General features: G+C 43.6%; 1 protein-coding gene across 3 annotated transcripts in view; it reads left to right on the plus strand.

Annotated features, from left to right (window-relative positions):
* Fat3 (FAT atypical cadherin 3) overlaps window positions 1–17,393 on the plus strand; it is a 459,541-nt gene that overhangs the window by 220,534 nt on the left and 221,614 nt on the right. The window lies entirely within an intron of this gene.

The following is a 17,393-nucleotide window of genomic DNA, read 5'->3' on the forward strand; positions in this document are numbered from 1 at the left end:
AGATGAAACATCACCCATCAGCCTTTGTGCCTGATTTGCTTTCACCTGATTTTAGGCAGTCCTGAAAAACCAGCTCAAAGGAGTGGAAGAAGGCTTCCCACGGTGAAGGCACATGGAGCTCTTATCTGAGCCCTTGGCATTTCGTAGCAGAGGCACACAAGTTAGGAAAAGGAAATTAAATCTTCTGCCTGAAACAGCTTTCTTCCCTGAGACTCCCTGCAACACACTTGGCTGCAGAGCTACAAGCATGCTTTTCTGTGGGGACGAGCTACAACAAGAGTTATGGCCCAGTTCCTGGGTGGTTCTGGGACAATATATCAGTCACTGACCTCCAGACCCCCAGAGAGGCCTCCCAGCAAGTCGGATTCCAAGGAACTCTCATAATGAGGTTGACCCAACTGCTACCTTTGAAGGTCTTTTCTCATGAAATCTGTAACATTCAACCACACTATCTTATAAGCTTGGGAAACAACAACAATAACAAAAAAATGCTTGCAAAAAGTTCTGTCATGCCAACTCCCCAGAACTACACAAGCAAGTCAACCTATGTTAAATACTACAGAAAAGAAGATGAGTTTCCCCCAGTAACCTGAGAGCTAGCCAAAGGCAGTATCTTGTTTTACTCCATTTGATGCGCACCTTCTCCCAGGCCCACCCCTTTCAGTTATTTCTTTACTGTTCAGCACAGTGGCACTTGTACTACAAATGTGCTCATTGGAGTGACGGAGAAGGGAGCTGAAGACCTGGTCTTAAATAACATGGGTTAGCATAGGCTATGCCAACTCATTAGTTTTTGGTATGTGTACCAAAAAAATTGAAATCCTGCCACATTATGTTGTAGGCAAGTAAGATAATTCACTTCTCACTGCATTAGAAAGAGTAATAAATTGTGGAGTAAAGATTGCATATTGTGATTGCTTTTAAAATTATAGCATATGGAAGTACTGCTTTTAAATATTAAAAACTTTCCACCCCTCACAATAGATATTTATGAACTCTGCTGTAAGCTGATTACTCTGCTAGATACTAAAACAGTTAGGGCTTCAAAGGCAAACAAGGCATGGGCCACTCCCAAGACCCTCATGGGTAAGAAGCTATTGCAGTGAGATTCAGTGAGTCTTGAGAGAGACATGCACGCTCCTGTGGACGCAACCCAGGCAGAGAATCAAGACCTTTTGGGATGAGTAAGTTTCCCAGAAAGATGCCTGAGGAGAAAGACAGATATCTGCAGATGTGGGATACTGTGTCCACTAAAGGACAAAGGGAGTGACACACACACACACACACACACACACACACACACACACACACACACATATATATATATATATATGCGCAAAACAGTGCAGTTATGAAGAGATACCAGCACTTGAGAAGAGGAGGCAGGGGGAATCAGGAACTCGAAGATACTGTTAACTACAGGTCAAGCTACGTAACAAGAAAGAAAAAAAAACTAGAAAAGAAAGGAAGGCAAGCGAGAAAAATGGAGGGAAGTGATAGCGAAAGTTAGAATTGATAAAACTGTGAGATTAAAAAGCCAGTTGAAGCTGGGATGAATTTTAGATAAAGATCAAGCAGTTGACTAAGCTGACACCTTGAAGGGGGTGGCAGGTCGACTAAAGCCACGTCATCCACCCTGAACCCAGTAGGCCTACGCTGAATATGTGGAAATAGTTCAGCAATGTAAACCTCTTGGCAAACATGAGAATCCAGAGTCATCAAAAGTCAATCATTTGTAAAAATATATTGATTTATATTGTGTGCACATATGTGTTCCTGAGTGCATGTATGTTCATCATATATGTACTGTATGTGCAGATTCAGAAAGAGGGCATTATATCCCCTAAAACTAGAGTCACAGGTAGTTGTAAGCCACAGTAAGGTGCTAGGATCTGAACCTGGGTCCCTTGGAAGAATAGCAAGTGCTTTTAAGCACTGGACCATCTTTCCAGGTCTTCATAATTTCCTAGAGTGATGAAGTGAGAGACAGGAAGCTAACAAGTCAAAAGATGAGAAAGAATGTTCAGCATCTCACTAGCAATGGCTAATATAACATAACTGCCAACAAGGTGACTTCAGCAGCAGACGATTATCATCCCATGGTTTTGGAGGACATAAATCTACAATGAGTGCTGCAGCCATGTTGGCTCTTTCTAAGTGGAGAACTTGCTCCAGATGTTTTGGGTGGTAAGAAGTCATATTTCCCTCTGTGCCTCTTCAGATCACCGTCCCCTGTCTTTTGTCTACATCCAAAGTTCCGGCTTTTGCAAGACTATTTCTTATAGTAGATGAAGCCAATGTCCTTCACTTTGATGTGATAATGTAGAGAGAACCTTTCTTGAAACAGGATGCAGTGTACCCTTAAGGGCCAGATGACTGCTTGAGACAGACTGCGAGATGGCGTTATTACATTGAGACTGAACTAGGTCCAGGCTGTGATCTCCATCCTGCATTTCTTTAGCTAGAAGGGCATGTGATGGACCATAGGCCGCCTGCCTCTGTGAATTTTAGATTATGTTGTGCAGCACCTTGGTGCGATCCTCTTGCTCTATAGTTTAAGTATTCTGACTGTGCTTCTGGGAGTGGGGTTGTGGAGAAACTCCAGGCTGCCCAGCTCATACATAGTCTGTCAGACTCCATAGCTTCAAAGTCATTCTGCTTGGATGACAATAATCTCTGTTTCAACTGCCCTGCCCTAAGACTAGCTGTCATTGCAAAAAAGACACCTGAGGCCAGTATAACCAGCCTAGGAAAACTCCTTCCAGCCGTGTTGTCAACTGGATTCTCCAGTGAAACCGATGGTCCAGACGGCAGAGATGCTGATGTCACAGTCAGCACCAAGCACACTCCGCTAACATGCCCTCAGCTCCCTATTTCCCAAAGTTGTCATTAGCTCTGCCCATTTGATGCTGTACTGGGGAGCTAAGCAGGAGACAGCCAGTGACCTGGTCAATAAACGTGTTTCTCCCCTTCAACAATTTTAAAGAAAAATGACATTAGTCAAACCCAAGGCACACTTAGTAAACCCGAGGCTGAGAATCCCCTCTTCTGTCACTTTAAATTTTTGGGTCCTATTGAAGGCCGAGATGAAGTGTGACCCAGACAGGAGAACCACACTGGGCCAGGGGACTTCCTGGCTTTAATTAAAGTACTGAAATTGATGAGTATTGTAAGTGACTTGCCAAATTGCCTGACAAAATGATTTCCACAGATAACTCCCTATTTTCAGAAAAATGCAAGAAAGTAGCCAAAGCTTTGAAGTGAACCAAACAAACGACATCTAATGGAAGATTAGCTGGAGGATGCCTGAGGTTTGGAAAGGGACCAAGTACTCCTCTGGAAAAGTCTTTTTTATACTCCCTGGAGAAGCCCCAGAACCTGGCTGCAGATTGATCTCAGCTTGTTTTTTATTCCAGTTTAAGTACGACATGGGAATTCTACTGGTCTGAATTATTATGGAGAGTTCATTTTAAAGAAAGACAATTGAGATAATAGTTTTGAAGACTGGGATTTAATTTGGTAGCTGGGATTAATTTCTATTTAATCAACAAGTTTGGAGAAAGAACAACCTAAGAATTATTGGCGTAGAGAGATTCAAACATGAATTTAATGCATCAATTTTTGCTGGATAGAAAGACCATAAAATTAAAAAACTCATAGAAACAAAAATTTTAAGTAAGAATGAAGTCCCACTTATGTATTCTTTTAAAAAGAGTAAATAAAAAGAGACTAATGATGTTCCTGCAAAGTTTGCAGACGTTTTTTAGGTTGTTCCTCCAGTCCCTTGACATCCTACCTCAGAAGCTCCTGAGTGTCTCCAGAATGAAGGGGCAGGCGTTGGAAAGCTCTGGCTGAGGGGCAGATGATCTCCTCACCCCAGGGAGCTATCCCATGTAGCTGCACGCACCCCGGGATACTCTGAGGAGAGGAAAATGGATAACTTTTAAATGGGAAGTGATGTTAGTTAGGAAACCTGGAGATGGGCACTGATTCCCCTGCTCTTAAGTTTAATCCTTTGGAAAATCCCCTCTCATGAGCTGTGGTAATCTGCCATGGATGCCCTCCTTTCTAGACGACTTCAGAGGGTATTCCTGTTTTAAGTTCGTCTGTAATAAGCGCGTAGCTCGTAGTGTGTCACTGACGAGTGTCACCGATGAAAGATGATGATCCTTTTGTGCAAAGGTTAGCAAGGGAGTCAGAGCCATTTTAGTGTCTCACCATGAGCAGATAGGGTTCGCTGCATGGTTCTAGAGGTTCTGTTGATCAGAGAACTAGAACCCCATAGGGAGGAATGGCTTCAAGATAGACTGTAGAGAGATGGAGAAGAAAGCTGCCTTTCTGAGGGTCCCTCAATTAGCGAACACTCCACAGAATTGGCACCTTTTGTTTAAGCATTCCCTGAGATTTTCATTATATTATGTTGTCTGACTTCAGCTCTCCTGAAATGTGTCGAATGCGGATGGAAAAAGCACATGACTGGGCACAGAGCTGCTCACTTGGAGAATGATGTCTTGAGAATAAAGAGCTCAGCTCAGGTCTCAGGTGTGTATGGTGGAGGCAGGAGGTGATGTGAGCACAGAGGGGAAAAGGGGCTTCTAGTCTCACTTATGGAACAGGAATTTACGCTTTCAACATTTTTCCTTTAACGATGAAACAAGAGAGCTGGACAGACTCCCTTGACATTCTCCCTTCCTCTAAGAGCTGATGATGAGATGGTAGACGCAACATGGTGCGTGCTGTTGCTAAGTGGGCTGACAGCGTTATAAAGAGGAGTTGACATTCACCATGAAGGATTACAGGAACTCGTGTTCTGAACAGCTTCATAAGCGAAAAGAGTGTCAGGTTAAGGGGGTGGGGGGCTCAATTGTATCTTGATACCCTCTGAACAACTTGGTGTTCAAGATCCTTCCTGTCACTGTGCAACTGGATAAGCAAGGCCAACCTCATTTCACTATTCGATGGGATAATTTGGAGAGTAGATACCTCAGTCAGAGCAAACAACCTGCCTGTGGTGGGCTGTCAAAGACAGGGTGTTTACTACCGTACACTGCATGTGCTCACAACTTACATGCTGTCATGGTTTGCAAATAATTCCTTATAGCACACTGTTTAACTACCTCTTAGAATGTAAATTTTATCTTGTGTTCACCTGGGGAGCTTGCTATTTCAAATCTCGATTCTCTTCATAAAAGATTTTATGGTGCTAATTATCTACATATAATTTATCTGGTTTATTAAGTTTGGCTTCTTGTCTTTGGTGTTTATTGAGGTGCATCAGGCCTCATATCTTGTTCGCTCATATTTGCCCTCTACTGTGAGCTTTGTGGTGTGTGATCACTGGTATCTCTCCCTCAGCTCTTGAGAATTAAACTGGAGGAAGCTTTCTTCCAGCGATTATTCTCGTAGGTTGAATAGTCTTTAGATTGCAATTGACAGAGTGTTAGTTGGATGCTATATTTAGGCTCTATTGTGTACCTGCATCTATTATCTGTGTTTCTCTTTCTTTTCCACAAGGCAGTGTTTCCATGGAAAAAGCACATTTGTTGCTTAGGAGCTTGTCCACTATTCCATTCTCATTTTTTTCCACCCGTTTAATCCCACACAGGTTTGTCATGTCACTCCCAGTTGCTGTGGAGACTGTTGTGATGTCATGTGTGTGCAGCTGACAGAGTGGTGACTTAGCAGCCGGAGACTCTGAAGTGAGACTAGTACACAAAAAGTGCCTTCTGCAGACATGAACATGAGTGCACATGCACGCAGGTGTCCATTCACACACACATGCACACACGCACACATCTACACACATGCACGTACACATGCACACACATACAGGCATGTGCACATGCGCGCGCGCGCATGCACACACACACACACAAACAAACACACACACCCTGCAGGAGTTCCTTTTGGAAGTGATCCTGCCACAGAACTCATGAGAAGTGCATCAGACTTTTTGCCCTAATATAGTCAGACTTATGTTCTGCTCTTTGACGGCCTGGCTTCTCAGTCATTCAGGATCAAAAGGCTGACAAGGTAAAGAAAGCTGTACAGCTTTTGTTACTTAAGACACCGCTAAGTCTGTATTGCCCTCGACCAAGGCTAATCAACTTGCAGCTTGCGTACAGATCGCTCCTCACAGCTAATCATTCTTTATTAATCAGTGTGATTGGAAATGAATCAAGCAAATCCAAAGATTCATAACTAAGCTAGAAATTCCTGCAAAAAGGTAAAGGAGAAGAGAGGTGGCTCAGATTTATTGAGTTCTTTCTATATGTTAAGTGGAAACCATCCCCAGGACTTTCGGCCTCTTGTCCCTCTCCCCACACCTTAGCTCCACTCCCCTTCTCCAACATCAACCCAAGACAGTGTCTGAGTCTCTGAGTCTCTTCCAACCCCTTTCTCAGCCTGCACCAATTCTGACTTCTTCCTTACGTCTCTCATTCTATTTTCTGCTATCTGCAAAAACTAACCTGTTTTCGCCAAGCAAGCCACCCGCCAGAATGGCCAGAAAAGCATATGTGATACACATGTCATGCTTCATGGGCTCAGAGGAATAGAATGTGACTCAGGCCTCAGCTTTTCAGCCAGATCCCTGAGAGATGCTGGTGCTGTTAGACAGAAGAGTCCTCAGCTGTCCACATTGCTTCAGACTCCCTCTTCTCCCATGCATTCAGCAGCCCTTCTATCCCTACACCAGAGAGCCTGCATTCACCTGGAGTCACCAGGACCCTCCCTCCCTGCTAAAGGAAAAGCATGTCAATGCGCTGTAAAAGATGCATATGCCTGGCCTTGCCCCAATTGAAATTTCCTCCCCTCATTCCATGGTGCACATGCTTTCCCATTCTCTTTGTCACTCACTTCTTGGAATCCTCGTGGATTCTGTTTTCTCACCCTCCTCCTTAAAGGCCAATTTTCCTCAGGATACCACACTTACCTGCCACTGTTGGTGGCGCTCATATGCACCTGAAGTTTCCACAGTCTCTGAGCTTCAGATCAATAAAATTACCCAAGTGCTAAGTTTCTGTGGCCTATATTCCCTTTTGACTCAACGTGCCTAAAACTGAGGCATTGCATCCTCACTAAACATAGCAGAGAATGCTTTGCCAGCAGGCTGTCTTGGTCTAACATATCCCTGGCACTAAACACTTACAGAAGTTCCCGTTGTCCTCTGAAAAACTTCTGAAATGTCTCTTCTTAGTGTCCCACCTTTAGACCCACATGGTCCCTCAAGACAACTTTCTCCCATGGACCCAGCAGAAGTCTGTTTCCTTGGCACCCTGTTAGATGCTTAGCTTCATGAGGTTGTGGATTCTGGGCCTCATTCTGTATGCTCAGCATCTCGCTGAGTGCCTGGCCACTAGTCAATAGACAGAGATGAATGGAAGCACGGACAGTTCAGCACACTGCTTCCTTGGGAAGCTTCACTTACACATCAAACATAAAAAGCAAGGTGCTTTGGGGCCAGAGTGTTTAAAACCTGAGTTGCCAAGAAGACAGACTGGTAATGGTATTAAATGTAGAGTTTTACAATTTATTTCCCTCCCTTTAGTCTTGAGCATGAAACTAGGTCAACCAAATGTTTCCTCAACCTGAGAGAAAGTTGGCTACTTCACTTCAAAGTGACCTTCCTCCCATCCCATTGCCACAAACCCTAACCGACAGAGACAGGTTCAGGCTTCTGTGGTCTCCCCTGAGATCTTAAGCTTAGTCGTGTGCGATAGGTATTGCCAGGGTGACTTGAGTCACTTCTGTCACCACGGTCACCATGGCAGCCTGCTTGCTGAGCCTTTAACTTTTGCGTTAGATCAGAAAGCAGGGATGAAGGTCACTGAGAAAAGTCCTGCCTCCCTCTCCCCTTGGTAGACCAGGCGTCACATGATATACTTCATGAGAGCAAGTGCGCGTCTGTTCAAGCTGGCGACCTGGAGAACGGAGATCATCTCTCTATTATGGACTCATGGAAACCACCAAGCTTGCCTTCCACTCGCCAGTGTGTTTGCTTGTTTTGTTTTTATTTGTTTGGTGTTTCTTTCTTGTTATTCGTCCCTCCAGTGTATAGCTGTCTTGTGTCTCCTGCTCTTTACAGAGCCTTTATAGCTTCTTGGGGAAAGTAAGTCAGCGAAGTCAGTCACTCAGCGTAGCTGTGGGTGACAGTGGCAATTGAGAGCCCATGTTTATAGGTGCTGTTTTAGGATTGTATTCATAGTATCTTTTTTCTCAAACATCTTTTGTTGAAGGAGAAAACGGAACATCTGTGAGATTGTGGAATCTAGTTAGCAACATGATCTGCCATGGAGTAAACACAGCCATTCTAGCAAGTCCTGGACTCCCACCCTCCATGCTAATGAGGCCCAGACATGCAATGGATAATTTAGTGCCATGGATAATATAAAAATCCAGAGGCCCACAGTGTTTTATATCTTTTCTGCTGTCAAACTGGCAGTCATTTGAGTTCCACGTCCCCTTCCTTCCCAGCTCGCTTTCGTGAAAGGCGCTAATGAGAAGCAAATGGCTGAAAGTCAGGCATGGTGATGTAGAACGAGCTGTGGCGGACAGGAGCCCAGGCCACGGCTACATAATCAGTCGCCAAACCCAGCTACCGCCAGCACTGCTGCTGTCATCCGGTCTGATTCTGCCAGTCAGGCAGCCGCTCTGCTCCGCAGCGTGAAGTCAGACGTCCTCAGTCAGACCAGCGCAGTAGCTCCTGAGAGAGGTGGGGGAAAGCAGGCGCCATGAGACCATGCATGCATTCCTGCAGGAAAGCAGCCTCTGATCCCGTCAAATACAGGTGCAGTGACAGCCCCAGGCCATGTCCTCCTGGTGTTTGGTTTATTTGTATCCACATTTCCCTGTGGAGATGTACTTGGTGCTAATCCTATCAGGACATGTCTCGTTTCAGTCTTTGGAGTGAGCACGTGGGGAAGGTGGGCAGTTCTCAGCACCACTTCCGAAAGAGCATTCCATGTCCTCTAAGACACTGCCCCAAGGCTACTCTTCACTGACCACAAGCAGTTGAAGTCATAGATTCACAATTGCGGTTTGCATTTGATCAGCGTATCCGTGGTCCTTCATCTCCTGCCATCTTTAATGCATTATCACACACGTGACATTTTAGTTACCTTTCTTACTGCTGTGACAAAATAGCTGACAAAAGCCACTTATAGGAGGAAGAGTTTGTTTTGTCCTGCAGTTTAAGAATGGAGGCCGTTGTGGTGGAGACGGCGTGGCAGCAGAAACGGGAGGCTTTTGTTTACATTGTGTCTGTGGTCAGGAATGCGAGAGAAAGCTGCTGCTTGGCTTTTCTTCTGTGTTTTATTCAGTCCATGTCCCCAGCCACAAAGCGAAGCCTTATTTAGGATGGGTCTTCCTATCTTAATTACCCAATTTAGAAAGTCTCTCATAGACATGTCCAGGGGTGTGTTTCCATACAGACTCCAAATTCTAGCAAGTTGTCAGTCAAGATTCAGTTTACCATTCTATATGTATGTATATGCATGTTCATGAGTGTGTGTGTTCCAGAGATGGGAAACACATCCAGATGTGTGTGTGTGTGTGTGTGTGTGTGTGTGTGTGTGTAGATCAGAGGTCAATGTCAGATGTATTTGTGGATTACCCAATACCTTGTTTTTTAATACTGGAACTCTCTCTGAACACGACACTCACCAAATGACTACACAGCCTGACCAAAAACTCCAGGGATCCTTGTGCCAACATCCTTACAGTGCATGGTTTAGAGACATGAGCTTTGCTCAGTGTTGAGAATCTAACTCAGATCCTGGTGCTTCTCAGTATGCATTCTGTGTATGGACTGAGCCATCTCTCCATTCCCAATTAGTTCTTAATATAGAAGACAAAGTTTTCAATCCTGGACTCAAGGAAGCTCAGACAGCTATTTCTTATCCAATGGGTGTTTGTAGAAAATAGTTCATTTGATTCCTGTGTTTCTCAGGCCACCATAAGCCAGATAGGTTGTCAAACAGTGATTTCTACTGTGGCCTTTTACAGAGAAAATCCTAAGAATTTATTTATTGCCTCGGTGAACTCCACAAATGCTTGTGTATCAAGCTGTGGTCCATAGAGCTTAAGGAGTTGACCAAATCCACGGGGAGTCATCCATATCACAGGCCTTTTGTAGAGATGACTGGTGTGGGGAAGGAGTAGCGGACTCTGGGCCTAAGGACGAGTGGTTACAAACTTTCCTTCCTATACAGAATACTGACCAGTTCCTCCATTGTTTACCATGCTCAGTTTGCTGCCTGTGAGTCTTGGGGCTAAATGATGTAAAGAGTAGAAGACGACTGTGTAATAGCTGCCGCCTTGGCCACAGCCGTCCTAGTCAGAGGACAACAGATTCAGATATTCATAGCGTCTAGCAGCAAAGTCTTAGATGGGTAGCTGGGGGTGTGACTAGCAGGGTCTGCTGTGACAGTATTTGTGCTCTCCATATTGGACTCCAGCTTCTTCACTACTTTGACAACCCAGATTCCTCTTTTATAATCCGTTTCCCAAAATCCACAGATAAATTTGTATCACCAAACTGATTTTCTATTAGATCTTACTTCAGCTTTTTCCAGTTTTATAGCAAAATCAGGGGTTTCCCCAAGTGATGGCTAGTAGCAAGAGGAACCAGTCAGAATTCTACACCTAAGCTGGCCTCTGACATAGAAGATGAAGTCACTGCACACACTCTTTGTGGAGTAGCATATGGGCTGAATCCCAGTGCCTCTTCAACCACACACTAAGCCTCTAACCACACCAAACTCGTAAAACCTAGCATGACTACTTTATCACACACTGAGCCTGTAATAGTCACTGTGACTATAAATTCTGAAGAGGCTCCAACGATGGGATTGAGGCTCATTGGAAGGGGTCTGACCCAGTAGGATCATAGGAAAAGAAAGGAGATCTCTAAATATCTTTATCAATCCCATCTCTGCCCACGTAAGCCCCAAGAGCATGCCAAGATAAAAATCCTGTGAGGCCATAACCAGAAAGTAGTCTACAGACCAAGAACGATGTATTCAGAAACCAGACACTGGGCTTCCATATCCAGAACCGTGAGCCCATCCGTGCCTGCCGTGGGCTACCCATCTGTAGTGTTTCTTCATGGCGGTCAGGCTAGGCCACATCAACAGTCTCACAGTGTGCTGCAGGCACCACTCAGCCTGTACTAGTGTGAAACACAGTTGTAAGGTTTTCTTTCTTATGGTTATGACCCTTCCCAAGTAAGCATTTAGAAAGCATTTTTGTGTTGCCATTGGTGAAGGGAGAATGTCATAGAAAGATTCTATGTCTAATTCAGACTCTTGCTGCATGCTGTAGTTTTCTGCTAAAACTAATTTAATTGGTAGTACATTCAGATATAATAATAAGCCATATGATGAGGGCATTCTACTTTATTATTAAAATACCAGGAATAACTGTCTAATGAGGCCTTCAACGTTATGTTTTAATTATATACAAAGTTAAAGAGTTCTTAGCCTTCAACTCAGGGTATAATTTTTAAAAAATTACTTAAATTAACTTTGAAGCACCTTTCAGACATTCATTCAACAGCTAAACCCCGCAGAACGCCTGCTGTTTCTCTCTAATCTTTGACATTTTTATCTTTCTAGAAACAGAGCTGCTGTTTAGCTCAGCTAACACTTAACAGAGAAGAGAACTGGTTATTCTCTGGATCTTACCGCAAAGATTGAAAAGCAGTCTTTTGTGTTGTAACGCATGGAAGAGAGTGTTCTAGCTTATGACAAAGTAAATATTTCCACAAGAGAGGCCTGTAGCTGCGTCAGGAGAACCGAATGGGTCATTACTCAGTAAGAAAGCCTTAGAATCCTCTGCACTAGAAGCTTCCATTTGGGAACATCTAGGTGGAGAAGACAGGACGTCTTTCTTTGACTGGTTGTAATGCATGACTATACAGAAGAAGCTAAGGTCAAGTTATTCCAGAGGCTACTCTTTCTATAAATCAGAGACTTGTCTTTACTGTATCCATAACCCAGATTCCAGCTGGAGCTCTCCAGAAATGATAATTCAAGTCTCTCATTTTATCTTCTTTAAGAACTCACAGCCTTAGGGACACCTGTGTGTGTGTGTGTGTGTGTGTGTGTGTGTGTGTGTGTGTGTGTGTGTGGAGTGGCTTGGGTAGAGTTCCATGGATCAGTTCATCATCACAGTGTCGGACAGCGAGGTTTTGCTTGTGTGCCTGTGTCTGTGCGTGGAGTGGCTTGGATAGAGCTCCACGGATTAGTCCATCAAAATGTCAGACAGGGAGGCTTTGTTTTTGCTTCTCAGAAGCCTCCTTGGGCACTTACCAGTCTCTGAGAAACAGAAATCCGCAATGAAAGAGAAATCAATATATGATAAAGGCAATAACAAGGTCAGCAAGATTTCTAACAGCTGCTAGGCTTTCTGCTCAGTAGCACAGCGTGAGACTGACTGAAGATTGTGCTGTCCTGGCTTCCGGCTTCACAGTTTCTCAGTGTTCAGATGAGAGATGCAAGTTGGATGGCTGAGTGAGCCCCATCCTGTCAGAAAAAACATGGCAGCAACCCCAATGTGTCTTTTCATTGGTGGCCTCAGCCTCCTTATTTCTATTCATTGTTTATTGAGCATTTCATACACACACAGAGTGTTTTATGCAGATCCACTCCCATTCACTTCTCCCCAAGCCCTCTCCCACCTCTCTCCAACACTCTGTCCCACCAAGTCTCACTTAATGCTGCCTACGTGGCTCAGATCTAGGACTGCACACTGGAGAAGGAGCAGCTTTTCAGGAGCCTCCTCCCTGGAGAAAACTTTCTCTCTCCAGTTAAATAGGCATAGTATAACTGGCATATTCATCATAATACCCACAGAAGAGTGCACTTCTCAACCCTCATTGGAGGAGTTTCTTGTTGTTGTAAATGGTGATCAATGCAGAACCCTTCAATTGATCAACATGCAAAGAATACTAGACTATGGAGTGTTCACCTCTAAATGAGACGTAAGTATCAATCCTTTCAATTTAATGACTAATCTCATATAAATTAAGTTAGAAATTACAATATTACCCATGACTTGGGTCTGGACCCAAGTTCCCATCCTGACTGGCCTTTGGCAGCCACTACAAAGAGCCCATATCTTCTCACAATCATTTTTCTGTCCTCCAATTTGCCTGTTTCTGATGGACAGTGTTCAAAGACTCACTCACACTACAGAAAAGGCGTACTGAGGAAATCTATCAGCATCAAATACTATGCTGCGTGAGTTCGGGTGTGAGAAAGAAGTGAGTACAAATAGACATGAAAAGAAAGGACACTCTTTATTTGGTTGTCCAATGCTGAGTAGTTATCCCTGAAACCACATATATACCAATGTACATACCACATACATACTAACATACATACCAACAACAAAAGCACAGTCAAGTTTCTCATAAATATATATACACATATATATGTACACATATACATAGTCTAAGAAAAGAGGCTATCAGCTAGAGAGGGACACAGAAGGACTTGAGGGTAGGTGGGAGGGGCGAGAGGGAGGAAAGGGAAGGTGCAACATGATGCAGTTTTATTTCAGTTGAAAAAAACTTTCAAAAGAAAGACCATTTTCCCATAAAGCCCCAGTCTGTAACAAGCAGTTGATGATGGAAACCTATGTCTCATCTAATGATGGTTTTATAGAAAGCCCTGGACATTTTCCTTCCACTTCTCTTCAGAGCCCCGGATCTGATGTAGGCACAGGTAGATGCTTTGTCCTGATGCCTGGGAAAGGGGAGGGCTTAGAAGAAGCCGGGAGGCCAGGAAACACCAGTTCTGCATTCACGTGAGTTATCCCATTAAGGACTAAACAAAGGCGATTAACTTGCTTCATCTCCTGCTGACAAGATCCGGTTAAATTCTCTGGTGTTTGCAACGAGTCCTTATAAAGATTAACAGTGGTCGTGGCATAGCTCTTCATTAACGCTGTTGAAGCCACCAGTGAATCTCTGAGAAGTGCTGGGCCAGCAGCAACACAAACTCCACTTTTACTGAGTTGCAGCCACAGTGATTTAAGCATGCGTGGAGTTCTGTGGGCATTCTCTGTCTTTGCTGCTCTGAGCTATGAAACCCCCAGAAAGCCAGAGCTAGATGACTGACTCATCCTTCCTTGTCGGGTTTCTGCGTGTTTTCTACGGTGTAGAAGTGATTTTGACTCCGTCATGCTCCAGAAATGGCACAGCCTCATCACACACGGGCTTGTATTTTCTAAAATAAATGAACTAGTGTGCTGGGCACATAGAATTCCTAGAAATAAAATCAACGCTCGATGAAAGCTACATGTTGTTTGAACATTGTTCTTTTTGCCTTGATATTTTATATTCTCCTTGTCCAGGCCACAGATACCCATTGGGGTTTGTGATATTCATGGAGCTCACATGATGTTTAATGCATACCTCAGAGTGGGTTGCAGTCATATGGACACAGCAACCTCATCAGCTTCATTTTTGCAGCAAACAGACCTCTGTAAAATGGTTTCTGAGCAGACTGAGGGGTGCTCCTTGAACTTGCAGAGAAGATGGCATTTTACACCTAAAATTTCAGATACACTGAACAGTATGAATAGTGTAGACACGTGTGCCAGTATATACAACACTCAGGTCTTCCCAAGGTTTACCGGACATACCCTTACCCTAATGCACAAACATAATCCAGATCATTCCAGATGAATTCTGTTGAGCATTCTTTAGTCTGATTGCTTTACTCGGATCTCATATATGCAACATCATGGCTGTCGGTTCTGCTAGCACCTTTCTGATTCTTCTGCTACTTCTAAAGGAATTAATTTATACTATTCATACATTTGAACTTTCATAGTCTGTGAGTAAAAACACTGCTAGCTATTGTATTTAAATCTAGATGAACATGACATCAGAAATGCCGTCTAGGAACTCTTCTACAGACGTGGAGCCTCTGTGGAGTTTTCAGGTGGATGAAGAGCGTTCGTATGTGCCACAGCAAGGCTCAGTTCCATAATCACGGCGGTGTGCACAGAAGTCAGAAGAGGGCATTAGGTTCCTTGAAAGAGGAACTGCAGACAGTTGTGAGCCTTCTTGTCTAGTAAACAGTGAAGTCCCTGCATTCTCAGACTCTGTAGGTTTTGCTTCTGCTTAGCTGCTTTTCCACTTTGTTTTCTGGAATGGAAATCCAATCTCTTAATTCCCTTACGGGAAAGCGTGGGCACTGTGCATGAGCTTGGCTCTGATGAGTTCACTGGACAGAGCCAGGTCCTGCTTTCCAGTGTGCCTTCACATTCCTCTCTGTACCCCTCCTCCTCCTCGGAGCACCCACATCCCCCACTCTCCCTGCATAGATCCTGATCTCCATTTTTAACCCTCCCAATTCTGCACAGACTTAACTTCAGTACTGTGATAAAAACAAACAACAATAACACACACAGCACCACCACCACCATCTTTTAATCTCGTTCAGAATACTGGGCCGGAGAAATTGAAGAGGCCTCATCAGGGACCTCTGCTAAATGAGGAGGATACAAGAAAATCCCATAATGGAGTGTAGAACTTGCCTGCTCCCTGGCTTGATATGTACAGCTGTATGCTTCTGAGCTGTGAATCCCAACAGCTGGGCCAGAAGCTGATCAACCCCGCTCATAATGAGAAAGAACATCAGCTCAGGAGAATCGCTTCATCGTGCCAAGAACAGTGAATGCTTTTATATCTGAAAAAAACCAAGTGCCTAATAGCAGCACTCGGAGGGCTTCTATATAGATTTGTTAACCAAGGTAATGTGCTTCAGTGTTTCAGAGTGGAGCCTGAGTCACTGTAAGTGCTCAGTAATTATTAATTATGACCATCACAGCAGCTATTCATTGTTATTAATAGAGCTAGCTGGGAATGGGAAAGCTTACTCTAAATGCATACACACAAAAATAAGAGCGCAATTCATGGAGGTTTTTGGGGACTGTTACCTTAAACTTCATGTTGTACAATATGGAAGACCCAATGTCTCTCATCCAGCTATATATGTTATTAGTTCAAAGAGTACAAACTTGACCTGGTATTTAATGATTATTGCTATGATAGCCTTGTATGTTTTTTTTTCTCTTCTCAATTAGTATTTTATTGTTTGGCGTAGCATTGTGTCCCCAGATGAGGCACAATTTTTACTCCAACTCTCCCATCGTCCAACACACAAGTCAATGGTTGTAGGAAGTGTTTTAAAGCCCTGCCAAGAGGCCTGAGCTAATGATGAAATTTAGACACCATGTGATAAAACAAATCTTCATCAAATACTATAATTCTCACTTGTTCTATATTTATATATCTGTATAAAGACACATTAATTTATATATATATATATATATATATATGTAAAATGTTGAATACCTGTTCCTTATTATATATGTGCAATTTTAGCTTCTTGGTGTTCTATAAATTCTATAAATCACTAAAAAATTTAATATCTTAAATATTAGAATTGTATTTCACTCTTCTGAAGAAGTCTGGAATCTATAGCTAAGGATGGCAATGCTGCTCTCTTATTAGAACCATTCTTTGCTCTGTCCAGGTTTGGGAGCACATATATTCCTCGGTATTGGGCTATAGAAACCTTACCTCTGCTCCTATCCTTGGCCTTCTCTTCTGTGTTCCATATTTCCTCCTGGCTATCTCTTACAGTGTCACCTGTCATTGGTTTATGGTCCACCCAGGTAATCCAAGATAATTCACTCTCAAGGCGCTTAAATCTGTTCTCAAACATCCTTTCTCCAAGTTCACAAGAAATTGTGTGGCTAAGATGTGCATAGCTCATATGCTATGGAGTCACCATTTAACAGCTTCTACATCCATGCAGCTGCCACTGTTTTTATCATATATTCTAAGTGCAGACGTGGGGTGTATATACTATATAACTATACAAACTAAAGCGAACAAAAATAATAGATAACAGTGGAAACTGATGCTCATGTATCATGTAACACTGACATGCTGAGCTCTGTACTAATGAAGACTGCGAAATCAAAGAGCATGCTCACAAGATGAACTTTGAAGACTCTTAGAAGAGTGATTTGTCCAGCCCGGACCATGTCCCTGATGTCCTGTGTGAATCTCACATGTATGACTCTGAACAAGGGGCTATAAAGCATCCTCTGTGATAGAGAACTGATCCAAAGCAACCATGGGACAGGTAAGGAGACAGTCCAGCCAGATCTGCCTGGACCTTGAGCCTCATCTTCCTTCCTGTGTCTAGCCTGTCAATGCCTCTGGACCCCTGCGAGCCTCATTTAGCAGTGCCCTCACACTGAACATGACCCAGTTTCCCCCCTGTTTGTCTGAATGTTGGCAGGGTCATCAGCTTTAGGATAGAGAGCTGAGGAAATTGCATATTTTAACCTCTAGGACAAGACTGGAC

The sequence above is a fragment of the Myodes glareolus genome, chromosome 4 (assembly GCF_982192425.1).
Source record: "Myodes glareolus chromosome 4, mMyoGla1.1, whole genome shotgun sequence".
Taxonomy (NCBI): domain Eukaryota; kingdom Metazoa; phylum Chordata; class Mammalia; order Rodentia; family Cricetidae; genus Myodes; species Myodes glareolus.